Source organism: Oryctolagus cuniculus, chromosome 7 (assembly GCF_051225735.1).
Source record: "Oryctolagus cuniculus isolate XC-2025 breed Fujian yellow rabbit chromosome 7, ASM5122573v1, whole genome shotgun sequence".
Taxonomy (NCBI): Eukaryota; Metazoa; Chordata; class Mammalia; order Lagomorpha; family Leporidae; genus Oryctolagus; species Oryctolagus cuniculus.
Window position 1 is genome coordinate 21946378 of NC_142873.1, and position 23141 is coordinate 21969518.

The following is a 23141-nucleotide window of genomic DNA, read 5'->3' on the forward strand; positions in this document are numbered from 1 at the left end:
ACATAGTGGGTAAAGCCGCCACTTACAATGCCAGCATCCCATGTGTGCGCCAGCCAGTTTCTGTTCCAGCTGTTTCACTTCCGACCCAGCACCCTGCTAATGCACCTGGGAGAAGCAGCAGAGGATGGCCCAAGTGCTTGGGTGCCTGCACCCATGTAGGAGACTCGGATGGAGTTACAAGATCCTGGCTTTGGCCTGGCCTAGTGCTGGCCATTGTGGCTATCTGGGAAGTGAGCTAGCAGACAGAAGATCTCTCTCTGTCTCTCCCTCTGTCTATAACTCTGATTTTCAGATAAATAAGAAAATCTTTTTTTAAAAAATGAGTTTACTTTCTTAAATACATATAGAGCTATTCAAATTAATTTTTTCCATGTTAGTTTTCTGAATTTGTATTTTTTTTTTTTTTTTGACAGGCAGAGTGGACAGTGAGAGAGAGAGACAGAGAAAGGTCTTCCTTTACCGTTGGTTCACCCTCCAATGGCCGCCGCAGCCGGTGTGCTGCGGCCAGTGCACCGCGCTGGTCCGATGGCAGGAGCCAGGGGCTTCTCCTGGTCTCCCATGGGGTGCAGGGCCCAAGCACCTGGGCCATCCTCCACTGCACTCCCTGGCCACAACAGAGAGCTGGCCTGGAAGAGGGGCAACCGGGACAGAATCCGGTGCCCTGACCGGGACTAGAACCCGGTGTGCTGGTGCCGCAAGGCGGAGGATTAGCCTAGTAAGCCATGGCGCCGGCCCTGAATTTGTATTTTTGAGGAAATATGTGTGCCTCATGTAACTTGAGAAAACTGCTGGCATAAAACTGTTTCACATTCCTTTTTAAAAAATTAAAAATAGGGATACTCTGATGCAGCAATCTCACCAGCTGGGTATGTATCTACAGGAGCAGAAATGGGTATGTCAGAAACATACCTGTTCTCTCTCTTATGTTTACTGAAGAAACAGTCAAAATAGCCAAAATATACAAACAACCTGTCCATTAGTTAACAAATAAGTGGATAAAGAAAATGTGGTACATACACATAACTGAACACTATTCAGTCATAAAACAGCTGAAATCCTGTCATTTGCAACAATACAGGAAACCTAGAGGCCGCTGTGTTAGATCAGACAGCCAGGCATAGAAAAACAAACACTGTCCAATCTCACTCATATGTCGATTCTAAAAATGCTAACCTCATAGGAGCTGGGAACAGAACAATGGTTGCCAGAATCTAGGGAGGGAAGCGGGCCAAGTGCATGGGGAGGGGTTAGTCCATGGTATAAAGTTATAGGCAGGCAGGAGGCACAAGTCCTGGTATTCCTTGCAAAGGAATATGTACCACATATTTCTAAATAGCTCAGAGGATTTTAAATGTTCTCACCATAAAAAAGGATAAATAAAAAATAAAATAAATAAGGTGATAGATACTCTAATTGCTCTTTATGCAATGTCTACATGTATCTACACAATGCAGTGGACCAAGTAAATATGTATGAATAATTATGTGTCAAGATAAAAAAATTAATTTTTTGAAAAAAATTAAGTTGTCTGTGTCAGGTTATACCATAAGCCTATAAAGCTGGTAACTAGCTCAATTTCTTAACTGTTGTTATCTGTCTACCAGGAATTTCACTACAAGTCAATTAAAAAACAAAAATACTAATTCCCTCCCAAACAAAAACTTGAGGCCGGCGCCGCGGCTCACTAGGCTAATCCTCCGCCTTGCGGCACCAGCACACCGGGTTCTAGTCCCGGTCGGGGCGCCGGATTCTGTCCCGGTTGCCCCTCTTCCAGGCCAGCTCTCTGTTGTGGCCAGGGAGTGCAGTGGAGGATGGCCCAGGTGCTTGGGCCCTGCAACCCATGGGAGACCAGGAAAAGCACCTGGCTCCTGGCTCCTGCCATCGGATCAGCGCGGTGCGCCGGCCTCAGTGCGCCGGCCGCGGCGGCCATTGGAGGGTGAACCAACGGCAAAAGGAAGACCTTTCTCCCTTTCTCTCTGTCTCTCTCTCACTGTCCACTCTGCCTGTCAAAAAAAAAAAAAAAACTTGACTAATACCAATGGGATCGCTGGAAATGACTACAGGACAAAGGAAAAGTCAGGTACCAATGAAAGTGATGTCATGTGAGCTGTGAGCACCTTTTTTTTTTTAAATTAATTAATTTATTTGAAAGGCAGTTAGAGAGAGATAAGGAGAGATAAGGTGAGACAGAGAGAGATTTTCCTTTCGCTGGTTCACCCCTCAAACAGCTGCAACAGCCAGGACTGGGCCAGGCCGAAGCCAGGAGCCTGGAACTCCATCTGTGATCTCCATGGGTGGCAGGGGCCCAAGTACTCCAACAATCTGCTGCTGCTTCCCCAGGTGCATTAGCAGGGAGCTGGATAGGAAGTGGAGCAGCCAGGTACTCACAAGGAATGTCGATGTCGCAGGCAAGGGCTTAACCTGCTGCACCAAAATGCCAGCCCTAGTGACCACTGTTAAAATTACATGCATGTACAGAAAAATATAAACGCTTTAGAAGACAATGTTCCCAGGGCCGGTGCTGTGGGTTAAGTGGGTTAAGCCAGTGCCTGCAATGCCTGCATCCCATATGGGTGCCAGTTCAGTTCTTGGCTGCTCCAGTTCTGATCCAGCTGCCTGCTAATGAACCTGGGAAGCAGCAAAAAAATGGCCCATCAGCTTGGGCCCCTGTACCCACTTAAGAGACCTGGAGGAAGTTCCTAGCTCCCGGCTTCAGTCTGGCCCAGCTCCGGCCACTGAAGCCACTTTGGGGAATGAACTATCAGATCGAAGATTTCCCTGTCTCTCCCTCCCTCTCTAACTCTTTTAAATAAAATAAATAAAGAAGGAAGGAGGAAAGAGGAAGGAGGAGGAGGAAGCAGTGTTCTTAAAGTGAATGAAGCCCATTAGGGCAAATGAAAAGACAAAAAAAGAAAGACAAATTGTCAACTTTGCAACACAAAAGTATTCAGTACTGACATTTAGGTGAAAAGTTAAGAAACTAACTACCTAAAATATTTATTTGTGTGTAGGCAAAGAGCAAGTACACAAGCAACAAAATCACTACTTCCTCAAAAGGCCATGAGGCCCCAAAGTTAAGATTATAACCACAGACTGATCTGATCCAGGAGGACTGTGCACCGCAGAAGCCAAGCACCTCTTCAACTACACTGCAAGATTCATATCCACAGATTCATTTTCTCAAACAACTCCATGCCTTCCAATTTCCTCCTTGGACTCCCTGGCCCTCAACATAGACGGGAACCACCCAAAACACACCAGGAAGAAAGCCAACGGATCCCTTCTCCCATCAGGGGAAGCAAGGACTGCTCACCAAGCAGCTCTATGATTGGTCAGCACTGACGTGCGCCTCTCCTCTCTTTCTTCTGCCCACTTCCCACTACGACGGAGGGCCTGTCCAGAGCCCTTCAACACCTAGTCTCGAAATATCTTGATTCAAGTTCCTTTTAAAACCTACACCCATATTATACCCAATGATGTCTGTTCTTTATTTCATCATCATCCAGAACTTATGACTCTTCAATCGAAAATCTCCCTCTCTGACCACAATCCTGACTCCCCAGTGGTGCCTGCTCCAATTCTCACTCTCACCACATCCATGTCCAGACACTCAGGACTTCTCCTGTCTTACAACTTACATTCCGTTTCTGTTCTCAGTCCCCCAGCCCTTAGCGGTTTTACTTCTTTCCTGATCTAGTTTGGAACACTACATTGAACACTGTGTTAGAAAGCGTAAGTGCTCAGGAGAAAAAATAAAGCAGAGACAAGCAACAGAAGTGGGAAAGGGTGTGTGAAATTTTACAGAAGATCTCACTGAGAACATGAGACTTGAGACCTAAATTAACATAGCAAGTGCTTGCTTGTGGTGGAATGAAAAGGCCGTGGCCGTGCACAGACCAAAATCAGAACAATAGAGAGGATTAGCATGGCCCCTGCACAAGGATGACATACACATTTGTAAAGTGTGCCATAGTTTTGTCACCTGCAGCTTGCAATCTGCGGTGATGAAGAAATGGAGTCTCTAATCATGGCTACCACAGCTGGGGGTGCTGTGAACCATAATATCCATCAATTTGATTGGAAAGAAGGGACAGCAGAGGGGCCAGCATGTGGCACAGCTGGTTAATGCCCTGGCCTGAAGTGCTGGCATCCCATATGGGCCCCCGTTTGAGACCCAGCTGCTCCACTTTCCATCCAGCTCTCTGCTATGGCCTGGGAAAGCAGTACAAGATGGCCCAAGTCCTTGGGCCCCTGCACCCACAAGAGAGACCTGGAAGAAGCTCCTGGCTTCGGATTGGCGCAGCTCTGGCCATTGCGGCCAATTGCGGAGTGAATCAGCAGATGGAAGACTTTCTCTCTCTCTGCCTCTCCTTTCTCTGTGTAACTCTTTCAGATAAATAAATAAATCTTTAAAAAAAAAAAGGGGACAGTAGAAAACTGGTTGGAGTGCTGTTCTTACCTAGTCCTCTTCCTCCTTATCATTATACGGTAACCGGGACAGAAGAAATAACAGGCCCACGTGGAATTTCTAAAGACTAAAATTTCTAAAGTCTAAAAGCATAGACAATTACTGTGGACATGATAAAAGAGCCATTTGCAAATTCCTAGACTGAAAAGTTTTCATGTGGTGAACAGATTTCTTCCATGTTTTATGCAAAAATGAAATTGATAAACTATCAATGAAGGAAGGAAAGGAAAGAAAGGAGGGAGGGAGGAGGAGAGAACTGGGGAAGAACTGCCCAGAGAGTGTACAGCAAGAGCCAAGGGAAATTGGGAAATATAGAAAATGGGGCCAAAAATTTCACATCACACAGAGCACGTGCTCCAATCAAGACAGCTAAGTTAAATCTGTTCTTGGGCACAAGGGGTCCATTCATGTGGGGTGTCACCAAGTAATCAGCCACAATCTGGAGTTCTCAAAAGAAAGCTCTGTTTCCTTGGCAAGAAAGACCAACAGTGGGAAAGTATAGTTCCCTAAAGAAACTGCCTCTCTGGGAAGCAATTTTCTAGGGTTTTTATAGCTTACAGCCTTTGTGCTTGCAACATACATCTTTGTAGTGGTGGGGAGAGGTGGCGTTAGCAGTTAAAACACGTGTGTTCTAGAATGGACGCTGTGGTGTATCAGGTAAAGAAACCGCCTGCGGTGCCAACATCCCCTTTGGGCGCTGGTTCTAGTCCCGGCTGCTCCACTTCCGATTCAGCTCTCTGCTATGGCCTGGGAAAGTAGCAGAAGATGGCCCAAGTCCTTGGGTCCCTGCACTTGTGTGGGAGACCCAGAAGAAGCTCCTGGCTCCTGGCTCCAGATCGGCGCATCTCTGGCCATTGTGGCCATCTGGGGAGTGAACCAGCGGATGAAAGACCTCTCTCTCTCTCTTTCTCTTTGCCTCTCCTTCTTTCTCTCTCTGTGTAACTCTGCCTTTCAAATAAATAAATAAAACAAAAAACAAACAAAAAAAAGTATGTTCCTTATTGTGAGTACCTGGGTATAATACATGACTCTGATTCTTGACTCATAATTAGGCTCCTGCCACCCACCTGAGAGACAGGAATTGAATTTCTGGTTCCTGGCTTCAGCCCGGCCCAGTCCCAGTGACAGCAGGCATCTGGGGAGTGAACCAGCAGGTGGTAACTCACTTTCATTTTTTTTGTGTGTCTCAAATAAGTAAAATTTTAAAAAATAAAAAATAAGGGGAGGGGGACGGCACCGTGGCCTAGAGGGTAAAGCTGCCTCCTGCAGTGCTAGCATCCCCCATGGGCGCCAGTTCAAGTCCCACCTACTCCACTCCCGATCCAACTCTCTGCTATGGCCTGGAAAAGCAGTAGAAGATGGCCCAAGTCCTTGAGCCCCTGCACCAGCATCCGAGACCTGGAAGAAGCTCCTGGCTCCTGGCTTCAGACTGGCACCATTGCGGCCATCTGGGGAGTAAACCAGCAGACAGAAGACCTTTCTCTCTCTCTGCCTCTGCCTCTCTGTAACTCTGCCTTTCAAATAATAAATAAATCTTCAAAAAATGGCCGGCACCGCGGCTCAATAGGCTAATCCTCCACCTTGCGGCGACAGTACACCGGCTTCTAGTCCTGGTTGGGGCGCCGGATTCTGTCCCGGTTGCTCCTCTTCCAGTCCAGCTCTCTGCTGTCGCCCGGGAAGGTAGTGGAGGATGACCCAAGTGCTTGGGCCCTGCACCCGCATGGGAGACCAGGAGAAGCACCTGGCTCCTGGCTTTGGATCAGAGTGGTGCGCCGGCTGCAGCGCACTGGCCGCAGCAGCCATTGGAGGGTGAACCAAAGGTACAGGAAGACCTTTCTCTCTGTCTCTCTCTCTCTCACTGTCCACTCTGTCAAAAATAAAAAAAAAAAAAAATAATAATAAATCTTTAAAAAATAAATTAATTAAAAATAAGGAGTCTGAAAAAGCATAATCTGTTCACATACACATGATCTTTACAATGTTTATTCAAAAACCTAACTCATAATGATTTTTTACAGCTCTCCTTTCTGGAATACCTCTGGAAAATCAGCACACTCTTAGATTAATTTCAGATTCTTTGCCTCTGTTCCAGTGTCACCCTTTCATCTAAATCCTATATTCTTGGTTACAAAGCCAATGACAAAAGGAGAATGAGAAAAATTATGAACTGTGTAAATGAAAATTGCAAAATATTTATGTAGAACTAAATAATGAAAATACTACTTTTCAAAACCCAAGGGATCTAGTTATGGCCAAATTTATAGCTTTGGATGCTTATAAAAGAAATATAAAATAAGACTGCAAATTATGAATTCAGAAAATATAATAAACTCAAAAGTAAAAGAATAATAGTGTTAGCAGGAATCGAAAATGAAAATAAAACAAGACAACAAAAGCTAAGTTAGTTCTTTAAAAATCAGAAAACTTGAAGCACTAGTAGACTAATCAATAAAAAAGAAAGCAAAAATAATACCAAGAACAACAAAGAGGTCATAAATACAGAAGCAGATTACAGTTGTTCATAAATTTAGGTGAAATAAATTCCTAGAAAAATATAAATGCACAGACTGGAAACTCCAGAATTTGGATGGTCTTCGTTCTCTGCAATGTTACATCACTGCAAAAACATCTCTAGATAATTTCACAAGTGAGTCTGCCAAACATTTGAGGAATTCCATGATTTTAGTCTTCTACGACTGTCTTCAGGAAACAGGAAACAAGGTAACATTCTCCAACTGACTTTCCGAGGCTATTAACACCCTGATACCAAACACAAGGACAGTTTAAGGAAAGAACACTAAAGACAATCTCCTGGGGCCAGCATCCTGGCACAGCCGATTAAGCTGGCATCCCATACGGACATCGGTTCCAGTCCTGGCTGCTCTACTCCCGATGCAGCTCCCTGCCACTGTGTCTGGGAAAAGCAGCAGGAGATGGCCCAAGTGTCTGGCCTGCTGCCACCCACACGGGAGACCTGGAGGAAGCTCCTGGCTCCGGCCTGGCCCAGCCGTGGTTGTTGTGGCCATTTGGGAAGCGAACCAGCAGATGAAGACATCGCTCGCTCTCTCTTCCCCACTCTCTCTAACTCTCTGCCTTTCAAATAAGTAAAATCTTTTTTTTTTTTTAATGCAGGTTCCTGAGGCTCCATGCCACATAGGCTAAACCAGAATTTCTAGGGGTAAGGTTAAGGAATCTATGGCTTTAATAAGCTTCCCAGTTAACCGTGATACACAGCCACATTTTAGAACCAATGGAATGAGGGAAAAACAAGACAACCTTTATAAAAAACAAAGGGGCTGGTGCTGTGGCATAGTAGGGTAAGTCTCTACCTGTGCCCACATCCCATATGGGCGCCAGTTCGAGTTCCAGCTGTTCCACTTCTGATCCAGCTCCTTGCTAATGTGCCTGAGAAAGCAGCGGAAGATGGTCCAAGTCCTTGAGCCCCTGTACCTGCAAGGGAGACCAGGAAAAAGCTCCTGGCTCCTGACTGAGGGTCGGCCCCGTTGTGGCCATCTTGGGAGTGAACCAGCTGATAGAAGACCTCTCTCTCTCTCTGCCTCTGCCTCTCTGTACCTCTGCCTTTCAAATAAGTAAATAGATCTTTAAAAAATAAAAAACAAAAGAGACAAAACTAAAATTCCATTCTATCACATTCCAGTTTTGCACCTCAGAAAAAAAAAATCACCAGAGTTTCTTAGCCTCACTTTCATCAACTATATTCCAAATTAACATCATCTATTTACTGCATATTATAATTAGGTAAAACAGTCAAGAAGTATACAAGACAACCATGTAAAATGTAAGGCACAATGACTGACACACAAAATACAATGATCCCCACTGGACCAAGATAAGAGCCACAGGACCTTTGTGGTCGCTGTTTGCTTACTTGCTGTACTTACTGGGTCTATTACTATTGTCTTAACTCCTCATGCTAGAAAGTATGCTCTATTACTCTATCCCCTAAGCCTGGCACACGATATTTAATAATTATTTGTTGAAATGAATGAAAAAATTACTGTAAGATGGTTAGTAGTATACTTGCAAAATACTGAGAATTTCTAAACAAATTTATTGCTATTCTGTTTTGGGCAAGCAATACATTACTGCTGTGTTTCAGAAAACCTAACGCATAGGATTGGCCACCAAAGGTGGAAGGTGCCCTGAGACGAAAGGAAGCACAAATCCAATGTAACGTAAAGTGTGAGTCACTGAGGAGCCTCAGACAGAAGGGTGGCCGCAGGTGGCCAGCAGACAACGGATCCCAGAGCTAACCTAAGTAAGGGACAGTCCAAGGTCCAGACTGGCGAGCCAAGCCCAACAGGTAATCTACATGACTTTGTTTATCCCACAGATTTTGGGATTACCTAAAGGGCAAGACGGCTGTTACATCCAAAATGGCTACAGTCACATCAGGTTTAATGCCTAGGCTATGCAAGGACAACCTTATTCAACAACAGCATGAAAACTAACTCAGAACAACAGGCAAACTTATTATAGGAAAAAAAACCAAAAAACCAAAAAAACAAGAAACAACTCAGAAACTTACTGTCCAATTTCAAAAATTAAATAAAGGTCTCTGCGATAAACCCAGAACACTGCTTTCTATTGTGTTTACTTCCTGATCTTAGGTTCCCTCCTCACTGCTTGCCAGCACCATAAAGGCAAGATGAAGAGTTTTCTGCTTAAAACACACAGATTAGGCCAGTTCTGTACGGATTATTCATCTGGCTCATCCTATCCAAGCAGCTCAACATCAAGATTCCCTTGTTTCCCGAACTGTAAAATGGACTAACTCTCAACAACTCTATCAGGTAGACAATCACAATTATTTTCCCCAAGTCATACTGTATTTCTTCCAGAACACTTCTTAATGTAGTGAATCAGTATACTAAAGAACATATAAAATGAGAGACATTTATGAAACAAGGCCATTTCTTTTATACTATTAACCATAAAAGTGTTCAAAAACGACAAAGATTCTGTTTTTACACAGGTCAAAAAATCAACATCCAAATATGAACAAAGTGCAAAGCAATCAGATGTCTGTTACTTAATAACAGACATTCTTAACTGCTTAAAAATGAATATATTCAAACAAAAATCAAAAGCTGAATTGTGAATCTACTCCACAGGAATAAGTAACAGATCTAGCATCATACAATGAAGTTTTTGCTTCATACTGCCTATTTGTCGTATGGGCAATTAATTACTTCAACAACCAAGGCTAAGTGCCTTTAAATTCAAAAGGAGGGTCAAACAAAATATATAAGGTTAGTTAATGCAAAACAACTAGTTCAATAATAAACTTGAATAGTTACAAAGTCAAACCTCCACAGTTAAATATCAACACAGTATATTTTTCAAAGTGAAATGAGTAACAGCCTAACCAGATGTGTAGACGAGTTTAAAGTGAGACAAATCAGCATAATTCTATATTTTTCTCCACACATGTTCTGCTACTCAGGCACAGGGACCTTGTCAGCTGAGAGCCGGAGTGTCGCCAGGGAGGCGCAGAGGTGCATGTAATGATTACAATGGCAGACCACAGACGGAGCCAGGCAAAGAGATGTGAGGATACGAAAGAATTAGAATGGGAAATGTGGATAGGCCAAAAGATTAGAGGTCCCAGTGTGTCTGAATAATTGTTAGGGTGTTACAGAGGCAGTGAGCTGGAAAGACAGAAGTCTTGGTTGGAAAATGAGATGCTCAACAGAGATTTCAGACAGGTACAGGTAACAGAGAATCACCTTTTCCAGACATGTGAACTGCAGACATCCTAATAAGTAATGTGCATGTAGTGTAAGCGTTATGTACTCACTGTGAGCAGGAGAGGAAATTTCTCCATCTTTTCAAACCCATATGTTTATACGGGTTTATATGGCCTAGTATTAACAATTAATAAATATTTGTTTTGTATAATTTTTAAATATCTTTTTAAGATTTATTTATGTGAAAGGCAGAGTATCTGTCTGTCTATCTTTCATCTCCATGTTCACTCCCCAAATGCCTCAACAGCCAGGGACAGGCCAGGCAGAAGCTAGGAGTCAGGGATTCCATTCAGGTCTATGTGGGTGGCAGGAACGCAAGTACTTGGGCCATTATCTGTTGCCTTCCGAGCACTTTAGATCAGAAGCATGGAGTGGCCAAGACTTAAACAGCAGCATCTTAACTTGCTACGTATGACACAATGCCTGCCCCATAATTGTATAATTTTTAAAAGTATATTTCTGTTTCAGAAGGTTAAGAGACACTGTGTATATTCTGTGCAGTGCAAAATCTTAGACAAGAGCGTAATGTGAAGGGCTGGCACTGTGGCATAGTGGGTAAAAAGCCACTGCCTGCAGTGCCAGCATCCCATTTGGGCACCAGTTTGAGTCCCAGCTGCTCCTCTTCCAATCCAGCTCCCTGCTATGGCCTGGGAAAGCAGTGGAAGTTGGCCCAAGTCCTTGGGCCCCTGTACCCGTGTGGGAGACCTGGAGGAAGCCCCTAGCTCCTGGGTTTGGATTGGCCTCGTTCTGGCTGTTGTAGCCATTTGGTGAGTGAACCAGAGGATGGATGACTTTCTCTCTCTGCCTCTCTGTAACTCTGCCTTTCAAATAAATAAATAAATCTTAAAAAAAAAAAAAAAAAAAAGAGTGTAATGTGAGCAGAGCATACCCTGGGAAATAACTGTTTATTGTGAGAGAGAAGATGGCTAACTATTGGAGTTTCATTAGACATTTTCTATTCACTAGGCCATCAAAAGTCCCAAATCTTCCTTCTGTGATTCTTAATTTTAAATCTAAAAACACTTCAACAAGAAATTTTTAAAATCAAGAGGTGACTGGGGCTGGTGCTGTGGCTTAGTAGGTTGAGCTTCTGCCTGAGGAGCTAGCAACTCATATGGGCATCAGTTCGAGCCTTGGCTGTTCCACTTCTGATCCAGCTCCCAGCTGATAGCCTGGGAAAGCAGTGGCAGATGGTCCAAGTGCTTCGGTTCCTGCACCCACGTGGGAGACCTGGAAGAAGCTCCTGGCTCCTGGCTCCAGATGGGCCCAGCTCCAGCCATTGTGGCCATTTGGGGAGTGAACCAGCAGGTGGAAGACCTCTTTCTCAGGCTCTCCTCTCTAACTCTGCCTCTCAAATACATAAATAAATCTTTAAAATTAAAAAAAAAAAATCCAGAGGTGATTGCAATTCCATCCAAATCAATTTGAAAGCTAGAAGCATTAACATTTATGGAAAATACAAATTTTCCAGACTGACCCCAATCTTCAAAGAAATCCTGACAGATCAATCACCATAGAAGAAAAAGTCATAAAAGGGTTCCTCAGAGGAACCAGCACTGTGGCACAATGGGATAAGCCACAGCTGGCAACTGCAGCCCACCGTATCAACCAGACTGTCCTGCTGCTGATCCAGCTTCCTGCTAATGTAGCTGGGAGGCCGCGGATGGTGGGCCAAGTACTTGGGCCCCTGCCACCCACACAGGAGATGAGGATGGAGTTTTGGGCTCCTGGCTTCAGCATGGCCCAGCTACAGCTGTTGCAGGCATTCAGCTAGTGAACAAGCAGATGGAAGATTCTCTCTCTCTCTCTGTCTCTCCCTGACACTCTGCCTTTCAAATAAATAAATATATTTTTTAAAAGTGTTCCTCAGGGAAAAAAAAATCAAACAACAACAAACATCAACCATGAGGTACAAAGAGTGCCACAGAGGAACTCTGTCATTCCTTTAAGGATCTAGTAAAATCCTAATGTTATTTAAGCTAAACAATTTCTTTTAAAAATATGAATCCTCCCAATTTGTTTTATGAAGAATATAACACTGATCTCAAAACTGATAATTAAACCTCCTCCAAAACATATTTATGAATACCAATGAAAAAAAATCTTATGACAAATACTAAGTACAAACTTAACAAAAATGACTTAAATACATATAAAGAAAACCATGAAAAACTCCTGAAAGTTGTCAAAGAAGATCTGAACAAATGGAAAGATACTACTATATTCTCATACCAAAAGACTCATAATCATGTCAGCTCTCCCTAAATTTACTTACATATTGTATGCAATCATGTTAAATATATATATATTTTTTTTTTTGAGCAGGATAAGTTAATTATAAAGTTCACTTGGAAAAGATCGGACAAGCAGGGAAATAAACTAGCAAAGCCTGAAAAAAGAACTAGGAGAGGGGTGAGCCTAGTTATGCCTACAGGATAACAGATTCCAAGGCCTTTATATCTTCACAGTGTGATGTGGCATTCACAGACCAACAACCAATGGCAAAAAGACCAATTATATACAGTAATTTAACAATCTACTATAAATTTAAAAGTAACAAAGATAACATCACAAATGAAAGAAAATGGATGACTTTTTACTAAATGCTGTTGGGACAACTGTTTAGCCATATGAAAAAAAAGGTACAATAAAATCCATTTTAAATTCTATTATCTGGGAGTCAGAAAGGGACTTCTAGCTAAAACTGAAAAATTCAGAAACAGAAAAAAAAATAAACTGGATTACATGAAAACAAAAAAATTTTAGATAGCAAAAGACATCAAATGAAAAATAAAGAGAACTAGAAAAAACATTTGCAACTGGTATTACAAAGGGCAGTACATCTCAGTATTATTTATGAGACCCAATCCCTATCTGAATATTCCTGTAGAAGCAGGATCCAGCCTATGTCCCTTAGCCCAAGGTGTCCTTGCCTGTCTGAGAACTAACCACTTATCAAAAGGAATGCACTGAATTGAGGGTGTGGTAAAGGGAGTATGGCACAAGGTTCCAATCACTGCTTCTCCAACAGATAAAGCCTTGCTGGCCAGTGCTGGCCAGAGGATTTTGTTTAAGGGAATTCCAGGACATTCCAGGTCTGGGACAGACGGTGACTTACCACCATAAACATTCCCCAAAGAGCGCAGCATTGCTGACTATCAAAGGAAGGTCAAGAGAACCATTGACCAACCGGGAACTTGGCCAACGAACTGAACATGCACCTCAGTCCCAACTTCAATCGGTAAGATCCTTCACCCCAGTCCCTCGGGGAGCTCGGGAATCAGCAATAGTGCACAGCTCCCTGCTCCGTGTTTCACCTACTGTCTCCCACCACCCCAGTGTCAGCGATAGGCTGTCGGCACAAAGGGTGAGCAGACCCAGATTTGCTGGTTCTATAAGCAACACCTCCAACTAATTTGGATGGTTGTTCTGCAACAATTAGCTATTGCTACCTAGCAAATTACCACAGATGTAGTGGCTTAAAATACCAGACATTATTATCACCCAGTTTCTCTGGGTCAAGTGAGCAGAGCTTAACTGGGTCATGTCTGCAAATAAAATGTCAGTCAAGCTGCGTACTCACCTGGAGGAAGGAACGGAGAGGGACCTGCTCTAAACTCACTAAAAGTCTACTGAATTCAATTCCTTGTGGCTGCAGAACTGGTGATCCTGGCTTTTTGGTAGCTGCCAACCGGAGGACACCCTCAACTCTTACAGGTTGCCTGCAGCTTCTGGCCCATGGCTTCATCAACATGTAACTGCATCAAGTCAACAACAAAGACTCTCCTACTCCAGTGTGCCTTAAGACTGTTGCCAGGGCAAGTGTTGTGGAGCAGCGGGTTAAGTCGCCTGCAATGCCAACATCCCATCTGAGCGCCACTTCAAGTCCCAGCTGCTCCACTCCTGATCCAGCTCCCTGCATTAGCACCTGGCAAAGCAGCAGAAGATGGCCCAAGTGCTTGGGCCCCTGCCACCCACACGGAAGACCTGGATGGAGTTCCTGGCTCCTGGTATCAGCCTGGCCCTGCCCCAGCCATTGAGGTCATTGGAGAGTGGACCAGCGAATGGAAGATATCTCTGTAATGTTCAAAAAAATTAAAAAAAAAAAAAAAAGTCTGTGAGGAACTCACAGGAGTGACATCCCATCACTGCCAAGCAACCCAACCTAATCACCAGATTAACATTCTATCACCTTTGCCATATTCTGTAAGTAATAGGTCCCACCCCCACTCCAAGGGAGGGAATTACATAGTGACATAACAGCTGGCTGTAATTACTGGGGGTTATCACAGGATCTATTAGCCACAGTCTCAGATGAAAAGATTCTGAGGAAGTAAAGGATCAACAACTCTACAGACAGCACAAAGAAAAATTCAATTGGTTCTTAAACATATGAGAAAATGCTTACTTACTCTCATACTAAGGTAAATGCAAACTGAAAGTATACTGAAAAATCATTTTCTATCTGTTCAATTTACAAAAATCCGAAAGCTTATTAACAACAGGAGCTGGTGTGTGCTGGTTTGTGTCTTGACTGCTCCACTTAAGATCCAACTCCCTGCTAATGGCCTGGGAAAAGCATCAGAAGATGGCCTAAGTGTTTACGCCCCTACCACCCACATGGGAATTGCAAAAGGAAATTCTGGCTTCAGCTTGATCCAGCCCTGGCCACTGCAACCTTCTAGGGAATAAACCAGTGGCTGAAAGATCTCTCTCTCGCTCTCTCGGTTTCTCCCTCTCTTCTATAACTCTTTCAAAACAAATTTTTAAAAAAATAAAAACAGAAACAAAAGCTTGACAAAATGTTCTTTTTTAAAAAAAGATTTATTTTTTACTTGAGAGTCAGAGTTACAAAGAGAGAGGAGAGGCAGAGAGAGAGAGAGAGAGAGAGAGAGAAAGAAAGGTCTTCCATCCGATGGTTCACTCCCCAGTTGGCCACAATGGCTGGAACTGCGCCGATCCGAAGCCAGGAGCCAGGAGCTTCTTCTGGGTCTCCCACGCGCGTGCAGGGGCCCAAGGACTTGGGCCATCTTCTACTGCTTTCCCAGGCCATAGCAGAGCACTGGATCAGAAGTGGAGCAGCCAAGACTAGAACCAGCGCCCATATGGGATGCTGGCGCTTCAGGCCAGGGCGTTAACCCGCTGCGCCACAGCCCCACCCCAACAACATATTCTGATAGCAAGGTTGCAGGGTAAACTCCCATATATGGTATAACCTCTAGGAAGTGTAATTTGATAACATCTAGTAAAACATGCATTTATCCTTGACCCCACAATATTATTCCTAATAATTCATCGCACAGATAGTAAAAGTAGGAAATAATGTATGCAACGGCCTATTTACTACAGAACAATCTGTAATATCAAAAGGCTGAAATCAATCCAATTATCCACTAATAAAGGGCTGGTTGAACAAACTAAAATATACATACAATAGACTAAGCAGCCACAGAAGGAAAGTACCTATTGCCAATTACAGATGAATCTTTAAATTAGGTTGTCCAATGGAAAAAGAAGATTGTACACAAAATGCTACACACAAGCGTGCACATGCGTGTGCAAATACACCTGTTATAAAACAGAGGAATGATAAAGAAATGACAAAACATAATATTGATTTGGTTTCTAGCATCCTTCATTAACTTTTTTCTTAAAGACCTATTTATTGGGGGCTGGTGCTGTGGCAAAGCAGGTAAAGCTGCCATCTGCAACGCCAGCATCCTCTATGGGTGCCGGTTCGAGTCCTGACTGCTGCAGTCTGGCAAAGCAGTGGAAGATGGCCCAAGTGCTTGGGCCCTTGTACCCATGTGGGAGACCAGGAAGAAGCTCCAGGCTCCTGGCTTCAGACTGGCTCGGCTCCAGCTGCTGCAGCCATTTGGGAAATAAACCAGCGAATGGAAGTCAGTCTCTCAGTCTTTCTCTCTCTCCAACCCCCTTTGCCTCACTAATAAATAAATAAATCTTTAAAAGGGGGCAGGGGCCCAAGTACTTGGGCTATCCTCCACTGCCTTCCCAGGCACACCAGTGGGGAGCTGTATTTGAAGTGGAGCAGCCAGGACAGGAACTCATGGGATGAGGCATCAGTGGCTTAATCCACTACACCACAATACTGGTCACCCCACAACTTTTTCTAAAAATGCTGATACTCTAGAGAGAGGAAGGCAATGAGATGGGTGCGATGACAGCACAGTTAGAGGCTCTGCATCATCTTTGTGGGCAGAGAGCAGCACTGCACTACTGTGCAATCCAGAAAACTGGAAAAACGGGTACCAAACAAAAACATGCAAATAATAATTTGAGCAATAAACACTTTAATCTGCCCCCAAATCAAACTTTTTGTTGCTACTATCAGCACGTGACCATTCAGGTCACAAATCATTTAGTCTCAGCTCACTCTGTGAATTCGATTTGATTAGTATGCGTTGTATTTCTCAACAGCACACCAGCGCTTTGAGCTCCAACAACATATTTAAAATGCTGTTCTAAGGCATGCTCTATTCACACTGTACACGGGCCATACCAACCGCGCTCTATAAAGCACTCAGATGATAGACTTCACTAAGATACGCCTTTCTGCAATGCCACTCTACAGTTTAAGTAATTCCACTAATCTTCCAGTCACAGCCTATTAAGTGTACTAAGTACTGCAACATTTTTCTTCTGAAAATCATTCGATTAGCCTAAAGAAAAGGCCAATGCTGAGACACAGAATATGTCAAGCGGCATTCCTGCTATTGTGCTGAAAACTCAAAAAATTCAAATAAGCAGAAAAGTATTTATAAACCATCTGAAATTTCACCATTACTAATGTTTTTGCTATACAAGCTATTCTTATTTTTTAATCTCTTTATACTATCTATAAAATGCCATACTGCTTTTGGTAGTTACAAAAAATTTTAACAGACTAAGGATAGCAGCATTTTGGCTAATTTTCATTGCACTTTAAAACGTTTTCTACAAAGACTATGTAGTTATTTAATAAATGAGGTAAAAACTAACTCATATGCCCTCTTTAATCCATCTGTTATTACAGGCCAACAAGATAATTATATTTTAACCAGCAGGATAGCTTTCATTTTCTATTAGTAAAAAACAGTTTTCAAAATGTTTACTGAAATCTAAAATGTATCGTCAAATGTTAATTATTTACCTTCTGGTGGTTTCCAGCTATTTGTGTGTTAGTATATCCTATATTCCAAACGGCCAAACAGCAAACGTTTGGTAACTTTTTCCATAAAAGAGACACATTCACTTTTCATCTCAGTCACAGTCATGTGAGTGAGTATTGACTTACAATATTGCTCCTACATGCCCCTGTGAAATCACCAGGTGATGAAAACCCAAGAGTACACACTATTCCTTCTTATTTATCTACCCTGGGAAACTAGAAAACACTGCCACCAACAGTATTTTATGATTACACATAAGGAGATTATTCAATTAAGGAATGGTTCAGGGTAAGTTGCACACAACATAGGCTCTCTGGGAATGACGCTTTGACATGCCCTTGATATTTAGGGCTCTCTTCTCTAAGAAAATCAAGAAGAACATGAACACATGCAGTGTCTAACAGTACTTCAAATGCAGAAGAAAATCAAAGAAAAGCTGTTTGGGAGAAAGTAACAAATTTAATTAAATGAACTCCAAAGACAAGAAAACTAAAGGGACAGAGCCTGGCAGAGCACCTGGAACAGCAGAACTCGGGACACCTGACGGATCCCTGAATAGGCGCTTGGAGAGGCTAACCCTTGTTCTTTAATGCCTTCTTTGAACAAATGACAAGTAGAAGGTAGCAGCTCTAACTCACTACAGATCTGTAGAAGAGAATAAGGAGAAAGTGACTGCAGCCTCACCAGGCAACCATTAGTTCAGTAAGAGTCAACAGGTGGGCTGGCATTGTGGCGCAGCTGGTTAAGTCACTGCCTGAGACACCAACATCCAATATGTGTGCCGGTTACAGTCCTGGCCGCAACACTTCCAATTCGGCTCCCTGTAAATGGCCTGGAAAAGCAGCAGAGGACAGGCAAGTGTTTGGGTCCCTGCCACCCACGTGGGAGACCCAGATGAATGAAGCTCCCCGCTCCTGGCTTCAGCCTGGCCCAGCCCTGGCAGATTGTGGCCATCTGAGGAGTGAATCAGTGGATGGAAAATCTGTGTCCCTCTGTCTCCCTCTCTCTAAGTCTTTGATAGATTTTAATTACAGCAGTCCCCATTTATGCAGAGTTTTGTCTTCTGCTACTTCAGGGACCAGTGGTCAACTGTGGTCTGAAAACATGAAATGCAAACTTTCAGAAATAAACAACTCATAAGCTTTAAATTCTAATTCTATGATACCTGCTATTTATTTCTATTAACCAGAGGATAAGAGTTGTAGAGTTATAGATGAAAAAAGACTGACCATTAATAGATTTTTTAAAAAAATCTGTCTTTTTTAGTGTCTGAAATTTTCCATGCTAAAATGTTTTCTAAGAAAAGAAAACATCTGATTCAACAGTTGTTCTTGTAACTCTGATGCTTATATTAGGTTGTTAGGTTCCTTATGTACGCTGGTTTCTAGGCGTTATCATGTGCTTACACTACTGGGTCCTCATTCCTGCCCATGGAGCGGAAGGCCTGAGGCGCCAGTCCATCCTCATGGATGCTGTGTGTGTATACAGTAACTTCATTCCTCACTTTCGCAAGTCTCACTGGGTACTTACAATTCTGTCTTCAGACAACAGAATGCCCATGTGGAAGCCGTGTACAGATGCCGAGTAGTTACAGGACGGACGGCACCGTGATGAAGGTACAGAATCTTAGCTCCAGTGGTTCTCAGGCAGGGGTTGGGATATCTGGAAATGCCTTGAAAAATCTGGCATCCTCATTCCTTTCGGCAACATCCGAAAACACTTAGTTGTCACAACTGTGGGGCTCCCATAGGCTTCTGGTGGGTGAAGGCCAGGGATGCTGCACAGCTTACAATGCACAGGACCGTCCCCAACAACCAGGGCTTGGGAACACCACGGGTGGGAGGATTATGGAAGGGGAAAGGCAGGTGTGATACCCTTCTGGTTATGGGACTGCTTCACATCTTAACCCTGTAACAATACTCTGGCTGTAATATTCTACAAGATTATTACCAAGGGGGAAACCGGGTAACAGGTAAACAAGATCTCATAGTATTCATTAAAACTTCACGTGGAAGTACAATTATTACAAAATAAAAGGTTTAACTTTTAAAAAAAAACCAATTAGTTCCCGTAATACAAAGTTTTTAAAATCCTATCCTGTAAGAAAATGCTAACTTCAACATTATTCTAAGAGTTATCTAACATCAAAATAATATACTTTATTAAATAAAGTAGTAATAAGAATTCATTCTAATGTTTTACAAAATTTATATTTGGAAGGCAGAGTTATGGAAAGACAGAGGCAAAGAGAGATCTTCCATCTACTGGTTCACTTCTAAAATGGTCACAACAGTCAGAGCTGGGACAATCCAAAGCCAGGAGCCAGGAGCTTCTTCTGGGTCTCCCACGTGGGTGCAGAGACCCAAGGACTTGGGCCATCTTCCACTGCTTTCCAGTGCCCATTTGGGATGCTGGCACTGCAGGCAGTAGCTTTATCCGCTATGCCACAGCGCCGGCTCTCATTCTAATTTTTAAGAAATAGATAATGAAGCGACCAGCATTGTGATGTAATGGGTGAAGCCGCTGCTGGTTCACACCCAGGCTGCTCCACTTCCGATCCAGTTCCCTGCCAACCTGGGAAAGCAGCAGACGATGGCCCAAGTACCTGGGACCCTCTACCCACCTGGAGAGACAGAAAGCAAGAGGAAAGAGGGAGAGGGAGGGAAGGAGGAAGAGAGGGAAGGGGAGGGGGGGAGGGAGGGAGGGAGGGAGAGAGAGGGAGAGAGAGAATCTTCCACCTGCTGGTCCACTCCTTAAGTGGCAACAAGGGGCCCAAGTCCATCCGCCCCCTGCTGCTTCCTCGGGGAGCTGCATTGGAAGCAGAGCAGCCAGGACTTGAGCCAGCATTCCAAGATGGGATGCTGACCCCACAAGCAGTGGCTTACCCCACCGTGCCACATGCTGGCCCCCAAAACTCCCTCTGCTGAAGTCGTAATCCTCAGCATCTCAGCAGGCAACCATATTTGCAGGTGAAGTCTTTAGACAGAATTAAATTAAGGCAGGCTGGGGCTAATTAAATTACAGAGGCGCTGTGGCGCGGCGGTCACGCCACCACTGGGGATGCCAGCATTCTCTATCACAGTGCCTAGGCTCAAGTCCACCTCCATTTCCAATCCAGCTTCTTGGTATTGCGCACTTAGGGAGGTAGCAGATGATGGCTCCAGTACTTGGGTTCCTGCCATCCATGTGGGAAACCTGGATCCTGCCTTCAGCCTGAACCAGCCCTTGTTATTGTGGGCACCTGGTCAGTGAACCGGCGGACAGAAGAGTTCTGTCAACCTCTCTCTGCCTTTCAAATAAAATGGAGGCAAAAAAGGAAAACCTTAGAATCACCCTATGGCCCAGCAATGCCACTCCAGGAGATCCTCAGGTACTTCAAGTTCAAGGAAAAGTGGAATTATACTAAGTTTATTATGATGGAAGAAATTTTGGAATTCACCCATAGCTTTTCCAGAATATGCGAATGTTTGATGACCCCGCCTCTACTCAAAAGGATCAAAAACAGGATCTCAAACAGGCACTTACGGGTAATCACGAATCATCCTGCATCCGCACTGGACCTGCACGGATCAGCAGATGGTCTCCGTGTCTTTCAAATAAAATGAAATTTTTAAAAAAATGTTTACGAAGAGAAAAGTGGGGGCCACTGTTTCACGACCTTTAACTTGAAAAGCCCGAATGATGGCTACGGGAAGTAGAAAGAGGTTTTCACTTCCCTTAGGGCACGGTAGATTACAAAACATGCTATTTCTGCGCAAAAGGGAAGGCATGAGAGCAGGAAATTTTTTAAAATCTGAGGATCTGGGGGAGGAGAGTAGCCCCGGAATGTTTCTTGGCGGGTGCGAACCACCGACATAAAACGCATATTCAAAGTGACAACTGGTAGTTTTCGTAACACAGAAAGGAATGCCGAATCTGTCGACAGTAAAATAAACCACCGTCCCACCACGAGGGAGAAGGGTAGCCGAACGGGAGCGCAGGGGCCTTGATGGTCTATTTATCCAAACGGCACCGATTTTAATACGGGAAACCGTACAGGACAAGTGACCCCATTCCTCTAACTAGCATACTGCAAAGGAAAAAAAACTTATGCGGCGCATCAAGCAAACGCCAAGGGTGGATGAGCTCAAAACCCTGACCAACACAAACCAGTAATTAAAAAAAAAAAAAAAAATAGACGGAGGAGGAGGAAGGGGAGGGGGGAGGAGAGGAAGATTCACTGATTTTAGGGAATCGTGAACACGGAAACTAAACGCTAGGTTCTCTCTAGCTTGCTGCCGCCCGCAAATGTTCCACAACCGCTTCTGCTCACTGACCCCACACACGGTGGCGGCCTGCGTCCCACACAACCCCGACGGAGACTATCGCTACGTCTCCCCTCTCCGGCCGCCGCCCTCCGGGTACCCGCACCCTGCAGGAAGCCCGCGGCACCCAGACCCTCTGGGCTCCCGGGACCCCGCCCCAGCCCGAGGGAGCGCGCTCCGGCTCCCGGACGCCACCCCGCGCCCGACGCCCCGCCCAGGCCCCGCGCCGCGGGCGCCCGCCGCTCGCCCGCCGGGCCGCTCCAACGGAGGCCGCGCGGGGTCAGGCGCCGCCGCCGCCGGCCACTCACCGCGACTCCGGCAGCCCAGGACCGCGGCCTCCCGGGGCTCGGGCTGTGGCATCTTCCCTCCCGCCACAGCCCCGGCATGAGCTGCGGTGAGCGGAGCTGCCCGGGGTCGCACAGGCACGGGGGGGAGCCCACACCCCAGGGCCGCCCCTAGTCCCTGTGCAGCAGCCTCAGCTGAAAGCCACGCGGCCACGTGACAGGCAGTCCCGCCCCGCGCGCCGCGGCTGACGTCGTCGCCCGCTGCCTGACGTCACTGGCGGCGTCCTCCGGCATGTTTGCGCAGTCTCCCGGGTAGTTCTGCCGTGAGGCGTCTGCAGGAATGGTTTTCGCGTTTTTATTCTTAAAATAGACTTTATTAAAGATTAAGTGCCCTGGGGGTGGGCGTCGTGGCCTGACGGGTAAAGCCGCTGCCTGCAGTGCCGGCATCCTATGTGGACGCTGGTTCGAGTCCCGGCTGCTCCACTTGCGATCCAGCTCCCTGCTGATGGCCTGGGAAAGGAGCGGAAGATGGCCCAGGTGCTTAGGGAAGATGGCCCAGGTGCTTAGGGAGACGCAGTCGAAGCCCCTGGCTCCTCCTGGCTGTTGCGGCCATCTAGGGAGTAAACCTGCGAATGGAAGATCTCCCCAACGCTGCTCTCCCTTTAATCTCTTTAACTCTGGCTTTCAAGTAAAAAAAAAAACCTTTAAAGAAATGCCGTTACACATATTGAAGAGGTGTTCGATTACACTGTAAAAAGCGAAGTGTGGGGGCTGGCGCTGTGGAGTTGTGGGTGAGGCCCCCGCCTGAAACTCTGGCATCCCGTAGAGTGGCGGTTCGATTCCCGGCTGCTCCACTTCCAATCCAGCTCTCTGCTATGGCCTGAGAAAGCAGTGGATTGGGGCCCGTGCACCCACGTGGGAGAGCTAAAAGAAGCTCCAGGATCCTGGCTTCAGATCAGTCCCGCCATTGCTGCCATTTGGGGAGTGAACCCCGCGGTTGGAAGACCTCTCTCTCTCTCCGTGCCTCTGCCTCTCTGTAACTCTGCCTTTCAAATAAATCTTCAAAAATAAAAAAATAAATCATATAAGACAATTTATCCTGTAAAAAAGTGTGAAAAAAGTTGTATTCCTACCTGAGGTTTAGT

General features: G+C 44.9%; 1 protein-coding gene and 1 pseudogene across 9 annotated transcripts in view; one reads left to right on the forward strand and one right to left on the reverse strand.

Moving 5' to 3' along the window:
- Nucleotides 1-22238, reverse strand: part of GALNT11 (polypeptide N-acetylgalactosaminyltransferase 11) — a 58205-nt gene extending 35967 nt beyond the window's left edge. For 2 of the 9 annotated variants that reach the window (XR_016210384.1, XM_070077292.2), the window contains exons 1-2: nt 22021-22194; nt 20934-20997 (exon numbers count right to left, since the gene is read on the reverse strand). The gene's annotated coding sequence lies outside the window, so the exon portion shown is untranslated. Of the gene's footprint in view, nt 1-5535; nt 5604-18092; nt 18241-18938; nt 19803-20933; nt 20998-22020 lie in introns of those variants that run through there. The other 7 variants (XM_070077293.2, XM_089299507.1, XM_089299506.1 and 4 more) reach the window with 7 other exon arrangements.
- LOC127493802 (U6 spliceosomal RNA) lies at nt 3879-3977 on the forward strand (annotated as a pseudogene).
- Nucleotides 22239-23141: the final 903 nt, after the last annotated feature.